At 46.6% G+C, this 26,313-nt stretch overlaps 1 long non-coding RNA gene across 1 annotated transcript in view; it reads right to left on the bottom strand.

Moving 5' to 3' along the window:
• LOC146853800 (uncharacterized) overlaps nucleotides 1-20,766 on the bottom strand; it is a 111,666-nt gene extending 90,900 nt beyond the window's left edge. Inside the window, exons 1-2 of the long non-coding RNA XR_014980722.1 lie at nucleotides 20,752-20,766; nucleotides 2,331-2,490 (exon numbers count right to left, since the gene is read on the bottom strand). This is a non-coding gene — a long non-coding RNA (uncharacterized LOC146853800). The remainder of the gene's footprint in view (nucleotides 1-2,330; nucleotides 2,491-20,751) is intronic.
• Nucleotides 20,767-26,313: the final 5,547 nt, after the last annotated feature.

The following is a 26,313-nucleotide window of genomic DNA, read 5'->3' on the forward strand; positions in this document are numbered from 1 at the left end:
TGTGTTTTACCCAGCCATGTTGTGGGACCTCTTTCGGCCACATAGGGTATAGCACCCTGCAGCATGGCTCGATAAAAACATTGGTATCGATAATGCCAATAACTCCGACGCTGGGGTTTTCCTGCGTTCACCCCGCATAACATGTGGTTTCACCTTCTCCCTCTGTCTGCAGGAAATGGCAGGACAGTGAGATGCAGGATGAATGACAAGAGGTCGGCTCCTGAGAGGCCCTGACAAAAATAACTGCCTTTGGAGACACTGTTAATAACTGCGTTCCTCTGCACTGTCTTCACAGGCACACTGTATTTTCTTAAATATCAATGCTTACGTAATTTTCGTAAGTAAAATAGTACGTAATTTCCATAACGTTGAGATGTTACATAGCTTCATGCCTGTAGCGAAACCATTGGATTGCTCTGTATTTTAATTGCATTTAAATAGCACAAAAGTACCCCAGGGAGGTGTTAATGTGCTTTACGGCAATTAACAGGATTAGTGGTTAGTACAGTGAAATTATTGGTTATTAAGTTTAGTATTGTGTGTTCAGATAAAACACAATGCATTTTTTTCAATTTCTTTGTGATAAATTAAACTAACTGATCAGGTATTGCAGTCTTTATTAAGTGCACTGGCGGGGTGCTCCGATATTTGAGCAGCTGGCACCAAATACCTACCATTACATTAAGAGTGGGAATGTAATCCTGTAAATCATCGCCTTTCTCTTGCATGAACATTAATGTACTAGGACCTTTAAGGCATGCATTGCTGTTAGTCCCGAGGCAGGTTAGGACTCCCATAATGCAACGGGGAGCATAAAGGTGTGCATCACTCTGTGAATGAGGAGTGTGTGTTGATGTGTACTTCAACATGCTTTCATTCACCACAAGTACGAAGTTGTGTAGGGGCGGATGCATGTGCACAATTATCCTCAGTATACGTTTTGTGCAAGAAATAATTTATTTTGTGAATTTGCACTAGTTTCAAGTGCACGTTCTTTTTCAATTTACACAAGTTTAAATCATGAAAAAAGCTTTCTAAATCACCTTCAAACTTTCTACTACTTTATACATAAGATATTGCTAATTACCTTGAAGATCCTCTACCTTATGAAGTACATTGGCTTACAAAAGCTTCCTAAAGCACAAAGCGAGGTACTACAGCCCCTATATAAAAAAAATCAAGTGTATTGACAGATCACAGTCTCTTTAGTAATATCCAGCCACTAAATAATTTTCAAGATGTATGACAGATTTTGAAATTGACAGAATCTCATGTCAGATGACTAGACAAACAGTGCTTCAACCTAGATTTAGATAAGTGGGTAAATTGCTGACTGCTGACACAGCAGATATGAGTCTTTAATCTTTGTATTGTAGGATTCTGGGTGAACCATTTTTAAGTACATGCCCCTAATGTCATTGTCTTCTAAAACGGGGCACTTTATAATAGGCTGAACAGTAGCGTTAAGTGTCATATTAAACACACATTGCCAAATCTAATGTGTCTCTGCAGTGTTGCCTACTGTCTGTGTCCTGGGCTGACTTTAGCGCTGGTGGCGCCCAGTGCACAATGTTAGTTGGCGCCCCACAATGACCACTTCCACCAGTGATTCCCTCGCTATTGCCCTCAGAGCTCAACAAGCATTTGCAATGCAATAGGTCTCGTATTTGGGACAGTTTGTGCTATTGGCATTGTAAAAGACAATGCTTTTTATTTATTTGTTTTGAAAACCAGCAAGAGGTGCGTAAACACGCACTTTGTACTTATAGTCCTGGCTTACGAGAAGTAAGGCTGTCAGTAAAACAGGCGCAATTACTGCCAGCCTTGCTTCTCGTAAGCAAGGACTATAGGCACAAGGTGCTTGTTAACGCACCGCTTGCATGTTTTCAAAACACATAAATAAAAGGCATTGTCATTTACAATGCCAATAGTTCAAACTTGTGTAAATGCGAGAACGATTGCATTGCAAATGCTTGTTTCATTTTGCTTCTCACTTTGACATAGCACAATGTCTAATATTTGTATATTCTTTATAGCATTCAAGAGCCTCTGGGCATAAAGCTCTTTAACATTTCATTGATCCATAACACAGTTATTGAGGGGGCCCAATCTACTTACTTAATGAATTGTATTTCTGATTTTTTTGTAGTTTTAGGAGGTGCCTTAACACAGGCGAGAAAACAAAAGACACACAATTGATGGACGGAATGCAGAACAAATCAAACCATATACCCCCAGTCAAGAGATATGGGTTAAATCCATCATTCTTTTGCTCACCATGCCACCCCAGTTTAAACCTGGCCATATTCAAATCAGTCTTGACCCTGTACCTGATGAGAACAGTCCAGCCCGAACTGTAAAGCCAGGTCCTCCCTCGACCGGAAACAAGGATCCTAGGAACGGCCTCGCATTTCACCCCTTGTCAGCCAGGATAGCTTGAATCAAGTAGCACACCGAGCCCGGGACCCACGTCTGGGCATACCCGGCACACTAAGGACAAGAAAGTAAAAGACACACAATTAATGGATGGAAAGCAGAACAAATCAAAACATTCACCCCAGTCAAGAGAGCTTGGTTAAATCCATCATTCTTTTGCTCAACATGCCACTCCAGTTCAGACCTGGCCATATGCAAATCAGTCTTGACCCTGTGCCTCATGGGGACAGTCCAGCCCGAACTGCCAAGCCAGGTCCTCCTTGGACCGGAAAGAAGCATCCTAGGACTGGCCTTGGGGTTTCATCCGTCATCAGCCAGGATAGCTTGAATCCTGTGGCACAGTGAGCCCAGGACCCACGTCTGGGCATACCAGGCAGACTAAGGGTGAGAAAGCAAAAGACACATAATTGATGGACGGAATGCAGAACAAATCAAAACATTCACCCCCAGTCAAGAGATCTGGGTTAAATCCATCATTCGTTTGCTCACTATGCCACCCCAGTTCAGACCTGGACATATGTAAATCAGTCTTGACCCTATGCCTCATGGGAACAGTCCAGCCCGAACTGCCAAGCCAGGTCCTCCCTGGACCGAAAACATGCATCCTAGGACTGGCCTTGGGGTTTCATCCGTCATCAGCCAGGGTAGCTTGAATCCTGTGGCACAGTGAGCCCAGGACCCACGTCTGGGCAACACGGGCAGACTAAGGGTGAGAAAGCAAAAGACACATAATTGATGGACGGAATGCAGAACAAATCAAAACATTCACCCCCAGTCAAGAGATCTGGGTTAAATCCATCATTCGTTTGCTCACTATGCCACCCCAGTTCAGACCTGGCCAAATGTAAATCAGTCTTGACCCTGTGCCTCATGGGAACAGTCCAGCCCGAACTGCCAAGCCAGGTCCTCCTTGGACCGGAAACAAGCATCCTAGGACTGGCCTTGGGGTTTCATCCGTCATCAGCCAGGATAGCTTGAATCCTGTGGCACAGTGAGCCCAGGACCCACGTCTGGGCATACCAGGCAGACTAAGGGTGAGAAAGCAAAAGACACATAATTGATGGACGGAATGCAGAACAAATCAAAACATTCACCCCCAGTCAAGAGATCTGGGTTAAATCCATCATTTGTTTGCTCACTATGCCACCCCAGTTCAGACCTGGCCATATGTAAATCAGTCTTGACACTGTGCCTCATGGGAACAGTCCAGCCCGAACTGCCAAGCCAGGTCCTCCCTGGACCGAAAACATGCATCCTAGGACTGGCCTTGGGGTTTCATCCGTCATCAGCCAGGGTAGCTTGAATCCTGTGGCACAGTGAGCCCAGGACCCACGTCTGGGCAACACGGGCAGACTAAGGGTGAGAAAGCAAAAGACACATAATTGATGGACGGAATGCAGAACAAATCAAAAGATTCACCCCCAGTCAAGCGATCTGGGTTAAATCCATCATTCTTTTGATCACTATGCCACCCCAGTTAGACCTGGCCATATACAAATCAGTCTTGACCCTGTGCCTCATGAGAACAGTCCGGCCCGAACTGCCAAGCCAGGTCCTCCCTGGACCGAAAACAAGCATCCTAGGAACAACCTCGGGGTTTCACCCCTCATCAGCCAGGATAGCTTGAATCCAGTGGCACAGCGAGCCCGGGACCCACGTCTGGGCATACCCGGCGCTCTAAGGGCAAGAAAGCAAATGACACACAATTGATGGACAGGGTCACATTGCCTCATTAAACTGAGGTTCAACACCGCCATCGATCCAGTTAATATGGAAAGTCTGATTGACGTGCATTTTGGGGTGTACAAATTTTGGGGTACACTGTTTTGCTCCCACAACGCTCGCCAGCACTCTGCACCATTGGTGCCAAATACAGTTCCCTGCCCCCAGCAGTGGTCCTCTTCCTCTGGCAGTTGCCTCTTCCCCACCGGCATCTCCTGACACGCCACTCCAGGTAAGCCAGGCAGCCAGGCCAGAGCCTCAGCTGCTATCTTGGGTCTCTTGGACTGTGAGTTCCTCTTATTTTGAACTTCAATATCTGGCCAGGGTTGATTAGGGGTTATGTTGGACCATCTGGCATCATGGGGTATGCCCAAACGTAGGTCCCTTGCTTACTTTGCCACTGATTTCAAGGTAGCCTGGCGGATGATGGGTGTTACCCCGATACCGGTCCAAAGATGCTTGTTTCCGGTACAGGGAAGACCTGGCTTGGCAGTTTGGGCTGGATTGTTCCCATGAGGCACAGGGCTAAGACTGATTTGCATATAGCTGGGTCTGAACTGGGGTGGTGAAGTGAGCTAAAGAAAGATGATGGATTCAACCCAGATCTGTGACTGGAGGTGAGTGTCTGAAAAGTGTTAGCACTCCGTCCATCATCTCCTTGTGTTTGCTTTGTTCACCATAGGTTGGTAGGGTATGCCCAGCCGTGGGTCCTTTGCTCACTTTGCCACTGGATTCAAGCAGCCTGGCTGATGAGGGATGCTACCCTGAAACTGATACCAGTATGCTTGTTTACGGTCCAGTGAAGACCTGTCTTGGCTGTTTGGGCGGGACTGTTCCCATGAGGCACAGGGTCAAGACTGAATTGCATATAGCTGGGTCTGATCTGGGGTGGTGAAGTGAGCTAAAGAACAATGATGGATTCAACCCAGATCTGTGACTGGAGGTGAGTGTCTGAAAAGTGTTAGCACTCCGGCCATCATCTCCTTGTGTTTGCTGTATCTTATTTGTTGATGCATGTGAGGAGTGGCCCTGACCTCTTGTCCAGGCCAGCACTCCCCAGCAGCTCAGGCCAGCAGTCGCTCCGGCTCCAGCTCGAAGCGCTCTCCAGCAGGAGTTCATGCCCGCATTGCTCCCCAGGTCACTCTCCCATTTTTCTTGCCTGCCTCTGCCGCTCTGTATTGTGCTTCCTCCCCTTCCTCCCAACTGTTACTTGCCTGGTCCCTGCGTTATTCCTTTTGCCCCACTGGTATTGTGATTGTGCACTTTGTTTTTTGTTTTCCCTGTACTTTTCCTGCCACTGCTCCCCTGCGACCCCGCCCCCCGACAGCCTCTGCCCCTGCCTCCCTACCCTGGTCCCGCCCCCCTCCCCTACTTATTGCTGACCGCTGCAGGGCAGCGCTGGTTTTGCCCTGACCTCTGGTCCAGGCCAGCATTTCCCAGCAGCTCAGGCCAGCAGTCGCTTCCGCTCCGGTTCAAAGTCCTCTACAGCAGGAGTTTGTGCCTGCAGCGCTCCCCAGGTCGCTCTCCCGTTTTTTCTTGCCTGCCTCTGCTGCTCTGGATTGTGCTTACTTCCCTTCCTCCCAACTGTTACTTGCCTGGTCCCTGCGTTATTCCTTTTGCCCCACTGTTATTGTGATTGTGCACTTTGTTTTTTGTTTTCCCTGTACTTTTCCCGCCACTGCCCCCTGCGGCCCCGCCCCCGACAGCCTCCACTCCCACCTCCCTACCCCGCCGAACACGTGCCCTTCCGGATTCACATCGATCCCAACACCACCCTCAGAGGAACCCCCGTGTACAGATCCCCCGGACCCCGGGCACAGTTCATTGACTACATCACAGATGCCGTCAGCCCACACGCCCTGGCCTCCACAGATTACAACCTCCTCGGCGACCTGAACTTCCTCCTCAAGAACACTAACGACAGCAACTCCATCACACTGCTGGACAACCTCGCCAACCTTGGCCTCAAACAGCTCGTCACGACACCCACCCACTCCGCCAGACACACGCTCGACCCCATCTTCTCCGCCAGCAGCCATGTCTCCGTCAGCCACACCACCTCACTCCACTGGACCGACCACCACTGCATCCACTTCTCCTTTATGAAAACCACCGCACACAACCACCAGCAAAGAACCCCCCAGCGCAGCTGGAACGAGGTCACCGAAGACCAGCTAATCACCACCATCGCCCGAGACCCACCAACTGACCACACTGACACCAACACAGCCGCCCGCAACCTCAGGCAATGGATCGATGACTGTGCCAACACTCTCGCCCCAATCAAGAAACCCTCAAACAGACGCACCGACAGAAGAGCCATTTGGTATACCGCCGACCTCCAGGAGTCCAAGCAGACCTGCCGAAGACTAGAGAGGAAATGGTGCCACGAACAAACACCGAACAACCATGCAGCCCTCAAGAACGCCAGCCGCAGACACCACCAATTCATCTAAACGGCCAAAATGACCTTCTTCAAGGAAGGCATCGACAACAACGCACACAACAGAAAAGAACTCTTCACCATCGTGAAGGAGCTCGCCAGCTCCAGCTCCAATGACATCCCGCCATCACAAGACCTCTGCGACTCTCTAGCAACCTTCTTCCACCACAAGATCGCAGACATCAACGAGAGCTTCAACTCCCAGACCTCCCCAACAGCCGCCGTCACCCCAGACGCACCACCCCCCAGTCACACCGGCCGCCTGATCTCCTGAATCCGAGTCAACGACAAAGACATTATCAAGACTGTGAATACCATCCACTCCGGCGCACCATCAGACCCCTGCCCCCATCACATCTTCAACAAAGCGAGCTCCATCATCGCCCCCCAACTCCTTAAGAACTTCAACAGCTCATTCAAGACCGCCACCTTCCCAGAAAGCTGGAAACACGCAGAGATCAATGCCCTACTCAAGAAACCGAAGGCAGACCCAAAGGACCTCAAGAACTTCCGGCCCATCTCCCTGCTCTGGTTCCCAGCGAAAGACCTCAAGAAGATCGTCAACAGACAACTGACCCAATTCCTCGATGAAAACAATACCTTGGACTCATCCCAATCCGGATTCCACAGCAACCACAGCACTGAAACTGCCCTCAGCGCCGCCACCGACGTCAGGGCCCTGCTGGACAATGGTGAAACCATGGCCCTCATCCTCCTGGACCTCTCAGTCGCCTTCGACACCGTCTGCCACCACATCCTCCGCACATGCCTCTACAACGCAGGGATCTGCGACAAAGCCCTGGACTGGATCACCTCCTTCCTCAACAACAGAATCCAAGAGGTCCGCCTCCCTCCATTCCAATCCGAAGCCACCAAGATCACCTGCGGCGTACCCCAAGGATCATCCCTCAGCCCGACCCTTTTGAATGTCTACATGACACCGCTCGCCAACATCGTCCGATCGCACAACCTCAGCTGATCCTATCCCTCACCAAAGACCCCGACACTGCCAAAACCAACTTCCACAAAGGGATGAAGGCTGTTGCTGGATGGATGAACAGCAGTCGGCTGAAACTGAACTCGGACAAGACGGAGGTCCTCATCCTCGGCTCCACCCCCTCCGCCTGGGATGACTCCTGGTGACCGGCCTCCCTGGGAACCACACCGACACCCACCGACCACACACGCAAGCTGGGCTTCATCCTGGACTCTTCTCTGTCAATGACCCAACAAGTCAACGCCGTCTCCTCCTCCTACTTTAACACCCTCTGTATGCTTTGCAAGATCTACAAATGGATCCCCACGGGAACCAGAAGAACGGTCACCCAGGCCCTCGTCACCATCAGGCTGGACTACGGCAACGCCCTCTACGTGGGTGCCACAGCCAAACTCCAGAAGAGACTCCAACACATACAGAACGCCTCCGTACGCCTCATCCTCGACATCCCCCGCCACAGCACTGCCCACCTGAGGGACCTGCACTGGCTCCCCGTCAACCAGAGGATCACCTTCAAGCTCCTCACCCATGCTCACAAAGCACTCCACAACGCCGGACCAGCATACCTCAACAAGCAACTCACCTTCTACACCCCCAACCAAGACATGGATTACCCTCCCCATCCACCTACGACAGACCCAGGACCTGCTTACCTTCAGGAGACTCCTCAAGATCTGGTTGCTCGATCAGTAGCTGCTCCCTTCCCCCCCTGCCCTCAGTGCCTTGAGACCCTCACGGGTGAGTAGCGTGCTTTACAAATATTTGATTGATTGAGTCAGGATTATGAAAATATTAGTTGCTAGCTGAACGGAGCACATGCTGAACATGTCTAGTCTTCCATCTTGCTCTGAAGTGCACCAAGCCTCAAGTATTGCGACCACCTAAGTATGGGTCTCAGAACACATCTCAATCAAAAAACACTGGTTCACAGTAAAAAGAAATAGTGACTGTTCAAATACTGCGCCTCATAAAAAAATATATTCACGACACAGCAAGACTCATCTTCAGCCTTCCCTGATACACCCACATCACACCCCACCTCAGGAAACTCCCCAGGCTCCCGGTACAGAAGAGATGCCAATTCAAGCTGCTGACCCATGCACAAAAGGCTCTACACAATCAAGGACCCGCCTACATTATCCAATGCCTGAACTTCCACCAACCTTTGAGAAGACTACGCTCCCTCTCCCTTTCAGTTGCCCATACTCCCCGCATCTACAGAAGCAGAAGTGGAGGACTCTCCTCCTCCCATATTGCAGCAAAGACCCGGAACAGCCTTCCAACGCAAGTCCGTACCATCACCTCACTTCCGGAAATCCGAATGGCCCTCAAGACCTGGCAGTTCCAATAAGACTCCGGGGCCTGCAAGCGTCTAGATACACTATCAGGTGATTATCTACACTTTCAACATCCTGTTTGATTGATTGATTGACACTACACCGAACTATATTTCAAAACTATTTGTTGAAACAGACCACAAGCCTGAGGTCCAGCTGCTGATGCGTCGTGTAGCTCCGACTGATAGGAATTTCGCCAAAGTTATACCTCCATGCTTTGGAAGCTCTTTCATCACGAATGCTTTACCAAGCAATGGACAAAGCTCTCGCTTTGATAGATTAACTGCTGCCTTTCTGTTGGAAGCTGGGCCTCCACCACCCGAGTAGTGTGGAGGTCTGCCTCCCCCCACTCCATTCTATCTATTTGTATCAACAATCTAATTGAATATCTGCAAATATTCTGAGCACCACCGCATATTTATTCTGAACCGTGTGCAATGTAGCAATCCTCCCCATTACACCTACATTGGATCTGAAATAGTTTGGAAACCTGTTCAAATATTTCCAGTGAAGTGCATTTTTCAGACAGCAGCATCATTATCTTAAGACTTAAGTACATAGATTTGCGAAAGATGTTAAAATTATATAATAAAAATGAACTATGTGCCTTCTCTTGCATTAATACATCTATAGTTGGGCTCAAATAATATGAAATTGAGGGAAATATGTCCACATTTTTCTCCATTCAAAAACGTTGATGCTATTCAGCCTCTGGGAGATGATGACACATTCCCCAGGGTGTCTTAATGAAGTGTTAGCAACTTTCATCACCCAGCACCCAAAGGGCCCGATTCTGACACACTGGGGTGTAAGACCTTAAGAGACAGTACATTGGCAGGTCTCTAGACATACAATAAATTCAGAGCATCGAAGGGGGTATAGTGTAGTGACTCATTCTGTATTTCAGAAGGAGAGGTTTCTAGTTCAGAGCAGAGTTTAGCCCAGCACCCACGAGGCAGCAGGCAAGTTTGCATGAGTTAATAGTTGCAGCATCCAGTCTATTTCCTGTCTAATGTCCCTATAACAATAAATAATATGAAGTTTTACAGCATCTTGAAGACAGAGGACTGCCTACATTCTTTCTGTTCTCTGAGTACCCTCCTGAAACTTACTGCAGTTTTGGAGAAGGTGCCATCATCTCTGTAGCCTGAAGGTCCCACTGTTAGTAATCGTGAAGACTATGCTTCGAGGAGCTATGCAGGCTGGGGGGTTCTCTCTGTCTGCACTGGTGAGGAAAGGCACCAACTGAAGTCACGACTGACAGCAGAGGAAAGGGTGAGATGAAAAAAAAACACACAGTTTCAACATTTCTTTTCAGTGCCTGATCTGTGCCTTTAGAGAACAATAACTCAACTCTCCATGAACTCACCCAGAGGGACCATGACAGGCAGCTGCACTGCAAGCCGTTCTTACATAGGCGACTGGTACATCATGGACTGATCATTATATATGTTCGTTTAATAAGGGAAATGAGTGTGTGTGTGTATATATACATATATATCCTAACGTTTTCGTCAACGCTCTTTTTGTCTGCAGCCGAAGGCTTATAAAACAAGGTAGACCGCTGCTACATTTCTTCTTGTTCAGCTCCACGCGCCGCAGAAAACCTTGGTAAATCTTCACGGAACGTTGTATTTGTCTATTCCAACAATTCCAAAACATTATTACCAACTGACACCGTTTTATAAAATTATTTCAAAATGTTTTTTCTAATTTTAAGAATTGCGAATCACATACAAAGCTTGGTGATTTAAAAAAAAAATGATAAACAGACGGGCAGTGTGGCTGGCTTTTGAAGTGCGAATACAGGATTGGAATTCATCGCCACACTTATGAACTCAGTGAGTAATTTAAACATGAGTGACATCACCCCTATGATATTGCAACCTTATGTATTTGTCATTCCTACTCCAAGGGCAGGAGGAGGACCAGTTCCAGGACTAATTTCGTTGCGTGCACTGCATCGCATTTGGGGATGCAGTGCACGCAACGAAATTCGTTTTATGAATTTATATGGTAACTTACCTGTAAACCTCCGTAATCCATAGTTTACTAACCCCCACCCTGCCCCTCCCCCTCCCCCTCCCCACGTCACCGCACTGCAGTTACTCCTACTACCGACCGCGGCTGACCGATAGAGACCCGTTCCGAGGCTTCCTTTAAAAAACTACTTGGGCTCAGTACCGGAGAGACCCGGCCCACTTAAAGCCCTGGGCCCAACTTCACACTTTTGATTTCAAACTGCGGGCCCCAAATCCGGATATCTGCGGGGATGACTTTGAATTCCATCATCCAGAAGTCCATACAAAAATCGCATACACGTCTGTGTTAAGTAGTAACCACTGAAGCTCCGAGAGATTCTTTAGGGAGTGAGCTATGCAAACAGTTGCAACACTGTACCACTAGAAAGCTCTCAGACTTGAGAAGTGCTTTGATTATACAAAATAAATATTGTCACTCATGAATGGAAAGTAATTATATCTTCCCCTCTGGTGCAATCAGACCTGCCTTTTCCTCTTGCGACCAGCCTAAATTTTCTGACAACTTTAAGCATTTTGTCTGCATTTTCCTCTTACCACGTACAATTCGATGTAATTCGATAATATTATTCTGACACAGGTGACAGTCAACGTACTGTGCTGCACTCAGTCTGCATAACTGACGACCCAGAATAATAAATGAAAATGGCCTAGGGGGCATTCTGCAATTAATATTTATCAGGCAGCTGCCTCAATGGATGGATGTTACACAGCGCCTCTGCCGAGTCCAAAACAGTAACATATAACAAACAAGCATTTGCAATGCAATCGGTCTCGCCTTTGGGACCTTATATGTATTTAGCTATGCAGCACATAAGCCTGGGTGCTGAAACATCTACTGCTCTTTAACATGGAGTGAAAGTAAGCACCAAACTGCGAGACACGCCAGGTATGGGAACACATGGAGAGAAATATTGCCTTTCAGCGGGAAATGGTATAGCCCAAAGCTCTGTTTGTAATGTAAAATCAGGGTCTTCACTGGTCATATCACTGAAAATACAAGATTTGAAAACAAGATTACTGTCTACGTTTGCTCATGGAGGACAATTTCTATGGACTGGAATCACGAGAATGCTGAAGTGATTCTGGTATTTTACTGACCTCTGCTGGTCGTTTTCTATCAAGACAGTGAAATAGAGGCAGTTGAACAAGCATAAAGCAATTCTGGTATTTTACTGACCTCAACTGGTCGTTTTCTATCAAGACAGTGAAATAGAGGCAGTTGAACAAGCATAAAGCAATTCTAGTATTTTACTGATCTCTACGGGTCATTTTCTATCAAGACAGTTAAATAGAGGCAGTTGCACAAGCAGAAAGCAATTCTGGTATTTTACTGACCTCTACTGGTCGTTTTCTATCAAGACAGTTAAATAAAGACTGTAGAACAGAAAAAAGTCCCTAAGCGGAAGCAGACAAGTCCTAGGGATGATCTCCAGAGCCCACACAGTACATACACATGTATGTATATACTAAAGTACATACAAGAGGTTTTGAATGCTTGACCTAAAAAACGATGATCTAAATTATTTACAATTCTCAAGGATGATTCTCCCTGAAAGTATGTTGTCAATAAAATGTATTGTTTCACAGTTTGGCATGTAGTTAAAACTTGGCAATCCTCACACTAATGTGCTATTATTCCTCCAATAGTGTCTTTCTGGTAGCGCTGAGAAGCCTAGGGCCTATGTTCACTTCAGGAAACACGATAAATATGATTATGAAATAGGTGTGTGCAATTTTTGGTTACACTGATATAATCTAGCATGATTCCTGATTTTCACATCATGTGAAGTTTGCAACTTTTTCATTATTTCCATAACAAGATATTTCTTGTGATTTGTGCTTGCTGTAAATCTATTTGAGTAGAAAATGTCTTTCTGAAAGAACTTTTCTCCTTAAATAAGTCTACAGTTGTTATTCTGCTCGACTTTTCAGTGCAAGGTATACATCACAAAAAAGCTATTTTAGATATTGGGGTAATATATTTTGTGTAATACATGTCATTTTGTGAACATCTCTTTATTAAAACACATTTAGTGCATTCCGACAAAAAAAATCTCTGTCATAGTTTGAAGGCAAACTCACTTCTACGCTCGAGCAAACATTTATGATGTATAGGGCCAGATAATAAACATTACTAACAATATATGTATTTATTAGGTCTTAGATAAAAAGAAAAGTGCAGGAAACAACCACTGCTATACCAGTCTCTCGTTAATGACATAGACATTCGATTTGTCATCCTATACAAGAAGTAATACCAACCCCCCCTTCAGCCCTCACTTCCGTCAACCCCACCCCACACACTAAACACTCTTTAAGCAATTGTGGTCTTTCTATTGTCTGCCAAGAAAGCACTTTACTTCGGTGCCAAGACTGGTAGGCCAATCTCTGTTTTCAAGCAATGTATTTATTTTTGTGATGAGTCAATATTTTTTGGGGGGCAAACATAAGCACTCCACCTCTGGAAGACATTTTTGTTTAAAGATTTTATTACTTTTGCACTTTTAATGTGCATTGCATATGTTTGAAAAAACGTAAATACAAAAGTTGCTGGTTTACCAATATCAGAATACCAGAACTATTGGCTTTGCCAATGTTTGTATAGAGGTGGTGGAAATGACACTAACTTCATCAGATTTAATTATGTTTTTATTAATTTTTTATTAATTGTTGTTAACCGTACAGTCAAACTGATTATATATCTGCATTTCCAAATCTATATTCTTTAAGGAAAGCCGGTTAGCTTCAGTACACACTAACATCATTATGTTGTTTTTTCAAACTTGAGCAACTAGTTTGGGGACTTAAGTGTTTGCTGATAAGATCTTTGTGCAGCCTTCAAATAACATAGTGAAATTCTGGCAGAGCCGCCACAGCTGGTTATCCTTCTGGGATCAATATAGTCAGCGCCATTTAGGGCACATTATTGACAAAGCTATATAGGGACACAAACATGACAGCACACCCAATATAAAAATACCTTTTTAAAGTGGGTAGGGTGCATTTATTTAAGTAGGAATACCACATTTATGGGCGGGGGGGGCAAGGACGTAACTTCTATTGGTGCAGTAGGTGCAGTGGCAACAGGACCCACTGTGGCCCTCTAAACCATAAGTATTGCTGAATTTTATACTTCAAGTAGCAGGCAGTGGCCCATTTCCCTTCTTTACACTTGGACCCGTGACACGGTGGCTACGCTACTGGGTGTGGTGTGGGAGGGTCAACAATGTTCAACATGGGCAACTAATACTAGCGCCTTCCATCTTGCTTTTGCCACTTCTCAGCACAAACTAGTAGCCTTCAACGATTTCATAGCCATTCCATAGGATGCCTTGTTGCTAAGTTACTAATTAAAGATTACAGTAAACTGCTATTCAGTTGATTAATGCTACAGTATAGGGTAAGAAAATCACACAGCCATAGCCTCTCCAAAGCACTTGGGCACAAAACATGAAGGGGCTTATTTATGAGCCCCTTGCGCCAGATTTGCGCCGCCGTTGCGTCACATTTAGTGACGCAGTGGTGGCGTAAATAATACGCCATATTTACGAAGTGACGCATCTAGGCAGGTGTGTCACTTCGTAAGCCCCTGCGCAACATTATACCTGCGTCAGGTATAATGTATGCAGGGTGGGCGTACCCCCGCAAGAAAGGGTCGTAGGAGTGGCGCAGCGAAATCTATGAGATTTCTTTGCGCCACTTCGAGGACGCCAATGTGTCACAACCTTACGCCTGCCTCATGGCAGGCGTAAGAGTGACGCAGGCCGTTTCACATGGGGCTTGCCTCATGTGAAAGGAACATTGCTGGAGTTGCGTCGGGCCTCCGACACAACTCCAGCAATGCGCCACTTTTTGCGCTGACAGATACGTCAGTTATACTGACATATCTGTCCTTCCTTACGACATGATGCGTCATATTGTAAATATGACGCATCATTGGTGTTGCAAGGAGAGCGCACTGAGAAGTGGCGCATCGCTGCTTTCACGCAGCGATGTGCCACTTCTCATACATGAGGCCCACGAAAATTGTAGCCTGCTGTGAATGTAGGTGGCTGAGAAGAGTGGGAGTTGTGAATTGAGCAGTGATACATGGCTGGGATAATGGATTCCTCGCCTGCCCTGACACTTGAGCTGAAACTCGAGTCCTTTACCTGACAGGCCCAAAACCATCCCAATTCTATCTCATCTGCACAGGACAGAAAGGCCGCTGACAGCCGGAAGCCGCTGCTTTGTGATGACAGCGAGAAATCTAAGATGAACGCACGTCTTGGCCCTGCAAATGCACAACATTGTGCTTTTCTCAATACCAGCATAATTATCTGTGTTGAAAAAATAAATACATCTGAATATTCCGCCTAATTTGCTGATACTAATGTTGTACTTTCCTGACGACTCCTGACTCGAGGAGGAAAGCGAAAAGATTTGACTTGAATGTAATCCAGAATTTTTTTTTTTTTAACTGGCAATAATGGCCGTGTGGTTTTCAACCTAACCACTCTAGGTTTGTTTATTCTCAAAAACCTCGGAAATGCATATTTGTCCATCAGTGGTCTCGGCTTTGGAGACAGCGGTTTCCCCTCGATATTGACGGCTTTGTCAGATCTTGCCCACATTCACGCCTTTGACATCAAATGTTCTTTTGAGCGTTTGAAATAAACTCACCGCCTTCGTGTGTATTTTAAAGATTGGCTCTGATCGTGCCTTTCAAGAACAAGCATTTGCAATGCAATAGGACTCGCATTTACGTGAGACCTATTGCATTGCATCACAGACAACGGAAGGGGGGGAGCATGGACAATGGGAGTGCGTGCAGAGGTAGGGAGTAAGAAGGGGACGAGAAGGCACGGACAAAGTAGTGCTCACAGTCTAAATAACATGTACCGTACTGTGTAACACTTGAAGCAAAGGGGCCAGTAGCCATGGGAGGGTACAAATGACGACATGGCCATAATAAGTAGGGACCAACATGCCTCATATTCAATCAGAAGGCAGCATTTACAAAAGACAATGACACGAGCCAATGAAAACAAGCATTTGCAATGCAATAGGTCTCAGATTTATCAGAGTTTAAGCTATTGGCATTGTAAATGACAATGCCTTTTTTTTTTAATTAATACATAAATAAAAAGCATTTTCATTTACAATGTCAATAGGCCAAACTCTTGTAAATGCGAGGCCTATTTCCTTTCAATGAAGCGGCCACCATTTTCCCAGGCTGATTGGAAAGTAAAAGCATGCATGGCACATTGAATGTTGCAGGAAAGCATGTCATGCAACGTGTTTACAACGGAGTTTTAATATAAGGAGTGAAATATGTAAAGTTCCTGCCCAAGGGTCATCATGTGTTTTGTGCCAGCGTCGCCTTTGGGACCTTATGAGTGTTTAGCCAGAGCTATTGGCTCTGCGAATGCACAATTGTGGTCCCAGAAAGATTATGTTCCAACAACAAAAAGGCATGTACTAGGAGACTGGCACTGCATTGCATTTTTGTTAGATTTAGTTAATCTAACTCTTTAGTGAATGCAGCATTTTCCCACCAACACCTGTTCCTGTAAAGGCTTTTAGGGCTCTTTCTAAATTTCACTTCCAATTACCCCATGTTTCAGTCATTTTCAAGAAATCATCCAGGTGCTCCTAACACACATCAGAAATCTTGAGAACATTCAGGAAAAGTACTGCAAGCCACATGCTCCCATAGAATTTTGAAATTATGAAAATGTCTCACGTAAGCAATCTGAAACCTTAGCAACTGACGTTCAGGTGTACTAGAAAAAAAATATCCACCCTGCACCTGTTATAATAAGCATAGGAGGCATTGGTTATGGAGCACCGTGCAGCATAAAACACGCTGCAGTGAAGAGTATGAGTCACACAAAGCAAGCACACTGCAGAGTAATTCATTAGGCGCAAAGCTTGCTCCAGTGAGTGCACAGAGCACCGCAGCTAAAAGCATAGGGAATCAGAGAATTCACTGTGAACAGATCACAGGGACAGAAACATTGCAGATAAACACCAATCACAGCACCAACAGAAGTAACGTGTTCCTCAATCTTCTACAAGTAAATCAAATGAATAGAATCTCCTATATTTCACTGCGTAAGACAAACAACTGCAAAATAGAAGTTAGCAGTGTGGCACATGAAAGAGAATGAAGCGTCGTACCTCTATTTTGATTTCCAGAAATGCAATTTGGGAAAATTATTTATGAAAGGATGTGGGATGCTGGGCTATAAGTGGGATAAGATTATGTTCCTCTTTGAAGCCAACTACCTACCATTTCCTAGTGTGTAGTAGAAGCACTAAAGACTTGTTGTCTTTAAGGTTCATACCGTATTTTCTGACTTCAAGAGCATGCTAAAATAACCTTTCACAGCAGTGCTTAATTTGTAAAATATTAAGTGCCAGGGCCCTGACCAGGAGGCCACTGCAGCTTGCACCACCCATAACCCCTGTCATCGCTGCCAAAGCAACTACTAACCATCTCTCTCTTACTTCAGGTGCGACAGTTCCGATTATTCCGGGTCCCCAAAGATAAAGGAATGGCGGAGGAGGCAGATATTAGTCATTTTAATGTATATTTTATCCATAAACAGCCATTGTTCTGCTTATCTCTAAATTAGATGAGCACCGCAGCCATATGGCAGACTGTCCTAAGTGTGGTGTTATCAATTAAGTGCTGGTGCCGAGCACCATAAACCAATTAAGTGCCGGTGCTGAGCACCGGAAACCGCAGGCTCAAATTAAGCACTGCACAGCACCCACAGCACCCGCTTGCTGTTTATTAAGTATTGGAGCCCTCCAAGGTTGTCAAACAAGAAATCAAAGCTGTTCCTTAAGGTTAATGAGACGGACCAAGAGAGTATGCAGGTGGCCGATGTGTGTAGTGTTTAGTCGGATATAGGAGCCCTCATACACCCGTCTTGGTGTCGTGAATCACGCACCCTTTGGGATGTGAAGCGTCATCATCGGGCTGCTCCTGCGTTGGGCCGGCTGGTGCAATGCTCAACGGGCTCTTTTGAGGAGCACCTTTATGGAGATCTTTTATCCGGTCAGCCGATAGGTGATTGAGGGTAGGGGGCTCTATTGTAATGTAGATGAAAGAGTAAGTGAGGACGTTAAAATAGGTAGAGGAGTGCCAACTTAATCAGTTTATTCTGGGGCCTTCTTACCTAATTAAAAACTGTGTGAGGTAGAGTGTGGGTGCCTAGAGTAATGTGCTAGGTGGTCAACACTGCCCTGTTTGAGGCAGTGTTGACCACCTAGCACATTACTCTAGGCACCCACACTCTACCTCACACAGTTTTTAATTAGGTAAGAAGGCCCCAGAATAAACTGATTAAGTTGGCACTCCTCTACCTATTTTAACGTCCTCACTTACTCTTTCATCTACATTACAATAGAGCCCCCTACCCTCAATCACCTATCGGCTGACCGGATAAAAGATCTCCATAAAAGTGCTCCTCAAAAGAGCCCGTTGAGCATTGCACCAGCCGGCCCAACGCAGGAGCAGCCCAATGATGACGCTTCACATCCCAAAGGGTGCGTGATTCACGACACCAAGACGGGTGTATGAGGGCTCCTATATCCGACTAAACACTACACACATCGGCCACCTGCATACTCTCTTGGTCCGTCTCATTAACCTTAAGGAACAGCTTTGATTTCTTGTTTGACATTATTGGGCACATCTAGCTGGACCTTCTTTCAAAAGCCCTTTTTCGCCCCCCCTTTGTTTTGTTGAGCCCTCCAAGGTTCACATGTCATGGATGGGAAGAAGTGTGTCGCAAGAGCTGTAATCCTAGGTCCCTCAGCTGAAGGGGGCAGCAACCGTGACGAAACCTCATTCCCCCATTTCTGCTCAGTGCAACATTTCCTAGAACGTGGCTGCACTTTACAGTTCAGGGGTCAGCAAGTGAGGCTTGTCAGCTTCTCCCAGCTAAGGCTTGATTCAAGACACTTCTGTCCTCCTGCGGCCTGTGTCTGCTTTGAACATTTTTGTTATTGCTGATTTTGCTTTAAAGTTCGGCCCCGAACGTGCTAATCTGGCATGCAGAATTCTGCTATGAAAAGTGGTGCCTCCAGACTTCCTGTACCATAAACACATGTTAAACCCAAACCTGAAGACAGGTTTTAGAATGTAAGCGGGATGGCTGAATAAATAAGGCACCTCTTAAATTTGCAGTAAGCACGTAAATGTAGGCTTGTTTTCCACCAAGTGCCTTCTTGCATAGGATTTGCACTATCTGTCGCACTCCAGAGGTAGAATGCACTCTATTGAGCAGTGTTTCTGCGCCTGCACAAAAGCCTACATTGCTAATTGTTGGTGAGTTATATTGTGAATAAGCTCTTCTAGATGTGAATGGATGTTGTAAGAAACCGACGTGTCAGTCTGTGAAGAACTGAAAATAGTGTAACAATAATGTGACATTATACATTGCGTAGTTTGCCCTTAATCTCATAATATACTGCACAGTTTGGTTTTCTTTCCTTCTCAAATGCCTTTTCTTGTCACATAACTTTGTCAACCTACAGAGAGGTTGGGCCTCCCCTTGGGGCTTCCATTGGCCCAGTGGGCCCGTGTACAGGGCAGGTGATGGCTGAGAAGGCTACATTCTGGTGGAAGCTGTTTCAAGATTCTGTCCAAGCAGCAGCAGCAGCCATCCACAGACTTCTCCCAACCACCAATGCAGGTCACAGTCTCCCGCATAGGAGCAACATGCTATGCTACCTCTAGCACACATGTACTACAGCTGCTCTTGCTTCTTGGGTGCCAATATACACCAATACCTCTAAGATAATCTGTAGCCAGCATTAGAAACTCATTTATCCTCCTTTAACTATCCTGCAACATGCTTTCCTGCAACCGCGTATATTTTTTACGCTGCGCGGCCGCGCTTTAACTTATGTTATGTTTTTTGATTCAAGAATGATGGTCACGCTATTAACGCTGCTCACGCCATAATATATTCTCCTTAAAGCACCTTCATTTAAGACACGCTTTGTGTTATTTTTTCAAGCACAAGGCATGTGTCAGGTTCCAGAATGGCGGCTGCGCATTTCTTTTGTTATGTGCAGCTCGCCCAAATCAATCAACACAGTCAACAATGGAGCCCGCTGCTTGCAGCCCCTCATCCCTGTCTCGACCCGGGCACCACGCTTTAGATATACTTCATGTACGTCGAGGGCAGACTGGGTGGAAAATCTCTGACTCATTCAAAGTCCACTGAGCAGCCACCAAGGCAATGCTAGACTCAGGTATGCACAATGACAGTGCTCTGTGACATGGTTACCTCAGGTACGGTGAAGCGAGTCCCTGAGCTGGTCTGTCCAGGCTGCCCTGTGTGTGCGTTATTTATCTGCGTGCACCTGAGAAGGAGTGGCAGAGCGGCAAACAGGACCCTGGCGGCATGTCTGCACACGTGTGTTCTTCTTTCCCTGTCTCTCCCATGTGTTAGCTTCAGATGTCTGCTCAAGCGCATGAGTGCATGCATGTCTGTGGGAGTAACTGCACCTTCATGCATGTACTCATTAGGACAGCAATCAATGCATATATGGAATATGCCTTTGCTAATGCTCATATGGTATTTGGAGTCGTCCATAAAAGTATGTATGTCGATACAGGTCACTGGTTACTTTGGTCTTAGCTTGTACATTGTCATGTCATCACATGTATTTGAGTTGGTGCTGTTGTGCACAGATGTCGGTGCCTCAGAACGAGTATCTGACAATCTAACTTGCTCTTTGTGCTTGTTAAAGAGGACTCTGAAAACTTACCAGTCTGTGTGTTCCGTCTTGCGCCGGGGGAGCGAGAAAAAATAATGCTTCATGCGCAGGAGCGTCTGTTTAGCGTCTGCTGGATGATGCATGCGCAATCTAGCTGTCTGGACAGGTCAGGCAAAATAAAGTGCGCGACTCAGCCGGCCAATCAGACGAGAAAACAAGCAGTTCTAAATGCAATAGGACTCGTATTACGCGAGCCCTAGTGCATTATAACCAAAAGTGCGTGACTCCAAGACGGCATGATCGGGAGTGGGGGGGTGGGTGGGGTGGCCAAAGAAGTTACAGACTGCGGGAGGGAAGGGGGGGCAGAGAAACGAAAGAGTTTGCAAAGTAAAGGGGCTGATGGCCATGTAAGGATTTAAATGACGACATGGCCATCAGGAGGAGGGACAAACAAGCCAGAAACAAATCAGAATGCAGCATTTCTGATTGAAGCCAATGAAAAACATGGACGGAAAGGTGGCGGAGCTTCCCCCACTATACTGTATACAGCATCACTCGACGAGACAGCGCATGCGCTGCCTAGTCCGAGACCTAAAAATGGGCATAGAGTGGGCGGAACTTCCACGGAGCTTCCACTCCATACTGCATTACCATATGCCTCGCAAAGCGTGCAGCGCATGGGTGCCGCCGCTATAGGCTTGACCTAAAAAGCACGCATCTCCTCACTGGACCATGCAGGTACTCTTTACCATATACACTAGGTGTTCTCCTACATGGTTTTGTGTGGCGACACCAAACAACTCACCACTTTAAATAGTGATGCTGAAATGAAACATTACTAGAACCTTATATTAAATAGAACAATTTCACTGGTTTGAGTCCCATCTGTATCAATGAGAACATGAGGTGGTAAAGTTCAGTAAAAATAAATCATCTTGTGGGCCAAATGGCAAAGTCAAGCATCAGGTGACAGAGCATATCCTTTACTACCCACCCCCACCCGCGAACTAGGAGAACATGTGCTTTGTACCCCCTTGAAGGCACAGGGCGGTAAGAGCGCCACATAAGGATATTAAAACAACCGGAAGGAGTGTCACATCCTTCCCTGCAGAGCAGCCGGGATGGGGACCCTCTGTGATAAGTATTTGTTGCCAAAGGCATTTGTCGTTACTGATCCTGCGGATAACTCCATTAGGTCGGCCCTCACTAGTAAAGTCCCCCTCTCCGCCAGGGCCCTCCTTCACTGTGTTCTCAGTTGTGTGGCCTACTCTGCTGAAGATTATGCAAAGACTATCACTCGCTGCACTTTGTGTATGCTGATGATTTATCTGAAGTACCAGAGTTGAGGAGCTGCACCCTGGACTAAACTTCTTCAAAACTGTGTGTGCGCTCACACTTACAGGCATGCTTGCCTATACAAACCTTCATGAAGCATGCCTGTCACTGGTGCTGTACAGTATGGCACAGCACAGCTTGAGGAAGGATCAGCAAACTCACTAAATGCTCTTTTCACCCTGCTGGCCTTGGAATGCAACCAGAGTGAAAGGCTGAAGGCGACTGCATTCTCCATTCTCCTCATGCACTATGCTGCCCCAGGCGCGGTGCATGAGGCGAGAAAGGGTGCCCATCGTCTCACGTGGCATTGGTCATGTGTATGCTTTCATCTCGCCCAGTGCTGCTTTGAATGCATGGGCCGCCTCAAGGACAGGCTACTCTGCCCAGAACCAATCCAACCTTTGCTCTCATACTTTTATAATTAAGCGGCATGAAAGCAAAGCAAGGATTGGCGCCAGGGTCGTATTGGTAAGGCGGGCATTCGGGCGATTGCCGAGGGTCCTGTATCAAAGATCCAGCTGTGGCTGCTTTCTTGGCAGCCTGGGTGCTGATTTGGGCTGTGTCTGGAGTGTTCAGATGTCACCAGCGACCCAGCAGAGCCCTTAGTGGCCTTTTTGAAGGCAGATGGGCAACCATTACCTCCCTTTTATCAACGGGCAGAGGTGTCACTCCCTTTATCTCGCTGGGCCGGCCAATAAATGTGTGCAAAATAAGCGGTGCCAGGGGGCTTGAACACAAGTGGCCTTACTTGTCTTGCCGAAGCAGTGTTTTGAGGAAAGGCAATATGCAAATGTGGGCCACTTTTTTTAGCGTGCCCGGGCATATTGCTAATCCCAATCCAACCCTGATTGGCGCAGACAGGTGAAGCCAGCGCTGCACTGTAGACCAAGGGGCTGTGCTGGGTTTCCCTGGCATCCTAACAGAGCGCTGGGTCAAAGCCTGAAGTGCAAATGTAGGGTTGGCCAGAGTCAGAGCACTGTCCAACCCGACATGCGTTTTAAGCTTCAGCTGGTGCTACTGTCAGAATTGCCAATCACCTGCATTAGCCATCTCTGTGCACCACTGCCAGGGGGCGGGGCACAGTCCTTGAACAGAACGGGGCTCGGCAGTGAGTCATGCTTAATATTTGCATTATGGGCATGCACAATGCCTCACACTGGGGGCGAGGCTACGCCACAACGCGCCAGAGGAGGAACCACCCCTACGTAAGGCCATATTGCTGTTTAGTCAATATTACCACCCGTAGGCCACTTGAATCCCTGTAACTCTCCGGTTGTACCTCACTGTTGTGATATTTTGAGGCTGCTTCAGAGAGACAGTGTTGGGTGAGTTTCATTTTTTGTACGTTTTACACTTTATGCTAATTCTTTAGCTACTTTGTAGTTATTTATATATATTACGTGCTCTGCACATCTCTGCTTACTGCACACCATGCACCTGTCACTTTTTCTGCCGCTTTCTAAACTCTAATGATTTATGTTAGTAGTTTAATAAATGTCAAACTGCAAAACCATTGGTTGAATGAGGTGGAGGAACATGGCGGCGGGCTGACGCCGGCTGCGGGAGCTCTGTTCCTGACTCGATGATGCCCTGTTGTCGGAGTTTGCCTTGAGGTGCACAATCGTTATGAAGCGGTGAGAATGCAGAGAATCTGAGCCGCAAAAAAAAAAAAAAAAAAAAGCATAAGAAAATTTACCCCACATTTCCTTTTTCTTTCCACTCTCCTTCTCGGCAATTCCTGCCTGCGAGACCCGGGGAAGATCGAAGGGGGAGCGGCTGATGGGCGCAGAGACGCTGACGCCAACGTCGGTAAAGGAGGATGGGCTTGGAGCGGGTCTAGGAGCCGGCGCCCACAGTGGACGAAGAGCAAGGTTCTGGCGCAGAACTCGTATGGTCGTGGCAAGGGTCAATTTTCGACCTCTGCATTGCGCAGCAAGCCGGTTTAGAACGCTGACTACGGACACGAGGTTGGTGCCGGGCGCTTGGGGGAGAGATGTGTATTGCTTAGCTGGTGCCGCGGGTGTCAGCGGTGGTAGCATCTTTGAAATTAGTGGGCCCCGTGGAGGGTCACCCTTAGGGCAGTTCGAGGTTACTGTAAGGTTTGGATGTGAGGGGGCGAGAGTGGCAGAGGGATGGACTTTGAGATAGAGCAGTCCCAAATAACCCTCTCTGAAGAGTGCCCTGCAGAACAGGAAACCCACCAGGGAAGAAAAACAGAAGAGACTGGTCGGAAAGAAGGCAGGGTAGGTAGGAGACAGATATCTCAAGCCCAAGCCCGAACCGCTCCCCCAGTAGCGAGGAATAGATACCTCCTCCGCTCTCAGCCTGAGAAGGAGCAGTTCTTTCCTCCCTCTGGCGAGGTAGCGGGGCCTACCCCCCTAACTCCATGACAGAAAAAGAGAGAGAGGAGAGAGAGAAGTAAGATAGAGGAGGCGAAGAAATCTAAAATCTGCCTAAACACAGCTAAGCCCACTCCCTCACTGAAGTCTTATTTCAAAATAATGGAAAAAATGACTGCCCAAAGATTCCCCTTAATATCACTCCTAACCCTGTCGCCAGTGTAGATAAGGTGGCTAAGGTGGGCAAGCAGGTTCTCCCCCCTCAACCTCTCAGGCTCCGGTTATATTTGACAATAGGTATTCCCCACTGCTCTCTGAGCCAGAAACAGACTTATGTGCAGAGGAACCTGAGTCTACGATAGTGGAAGAGGAGGACTCAATACGTCAGATATCGCTGGAGCATAGCCCAATGCTAGAAGCCGGTTCCATCTCCGATAATTCTCCATCAGTCTCTCGGGAGACTCAAGACAAGGAAAAGGGAACTAACCAGTCCCAGCTCAGCTCGAGTTACTCCTCCAATCTCTACGTGAAGATCTTCTTTCTAAATTACTGCCCAAATTTGAAATCTCGGAGGGCAACCAGAAGGAGATCAATGAGAAGTGCACCAGTTTGGAGAATAAACTAGACGATATATGTTCACGAACAGAGGTCTTGGAAGGGGAAGTTGCTGCCCTTGCCCAAGTCTCCCAGGTCCAATCAAAAGATATATTGGAGCTAAAATTACAGAACAGATCACTTCAAATGGACATGGAAAGATTAGAGATCTATGCTAGGAGGAACAATCTAAAATTCTTAAAAATACCTGAAGGGGCTGAAAATGGAGATGTAAAATCCCTGGTATGTAGATTACTGAGAGAGGGAGTGCTAAAAGACAAACCAGATATAGATATAGAGAGCGAAATACAGCGGGCTCACAGGGACCCGTTTAGAGAGCACCCTGATAGAAAAGCTCCCTGAAAGATATTGGTTAATTTCCATACCTATGCTATAAAGGAGCAGATACTGGGTAGGGCCCTTGTAGATCCTTCTTTGCAGATAGATTCCACTAAATACCTCATACGCTCTGATGTAGGTAGTTACAGCACAAAGGCAGTGGGAGTTGGAGTCTCGAATGGCAGATTTAAGAAGTCAAGGGGCTCAGGTATTAATGAAATTCCCTGCATCATTGAGGGTGGTTTGGAGAAACAGAACATATAATTTTATCTCGCCTCAGGAGGTTGAAACTTTTTTAATCAGTATGAAGGAGACCCAAGGCTAGAATTACATATTGGTTATCTTGTACCTTTTCTGTACCTATTTCATTACTGGCCATTGTTTCTTTAAAAAGAGAAAGAGGAGAAAGTGAGATAAAATTGGGGGTAGTCAGCATGATAGGAAGTCATAGATTAACCATGGATATAGAATACACATAGAACACATAGGGTAGTTAGAGGTTAGGAAAGGGGAAGAGGGGGAAAATAAAGGGGGAAGAAAGGGAGGAAAGGAGAGAGGGAAGGGAAAGAGAGGAGGAAGAAAACGAGAAGAAAAGGAAAAAAAAAAAGTTAAATAAATAAACATAAACAAAAGGGGGTAGTAGGCGGTTCAATTAGTACTACGCTTCATTGTATTCACTTATGACACAGAGGCAAATCCCAAGTCGGGGGGAAGGGCTCCCAAGGGGCAACATGATCGCCAAGGCTTGTAAGGGCATGTTTCTCAAGGGTGCGGTGTGGGTGCAGGGGGGGTGGAGATAATAAAGAAAAAAAATATTCCTCATGTAACCATAAAGGCTGAAAAAAACATGACGCAACTCCTTTGTAGAAAAAAGATCTGGGGCATCTTCGAGCTTCCTATCTCAGAGTATCCTCCTTTATGACAGGTACAGCTAATAAAATAAAAATTGTATGCTGGAATGTCAATGGATTAAGGGAAAGTAGGAAACTCTTTAGAATTTGCGAAT

The sequence above is a fragment of the Triturus cristatus genome, chromosome 4_1, assembly GCF_964204655.1.
Source record: "Triturus cristatus chromosome 4_1, aTriCri1.1, whole genome shotgun sequence".
NCBI lineage: Eukaryota > Metazoa > Chordata > Amphibia > Caudata > Salamandridae > Triturus > Triturus cristatus.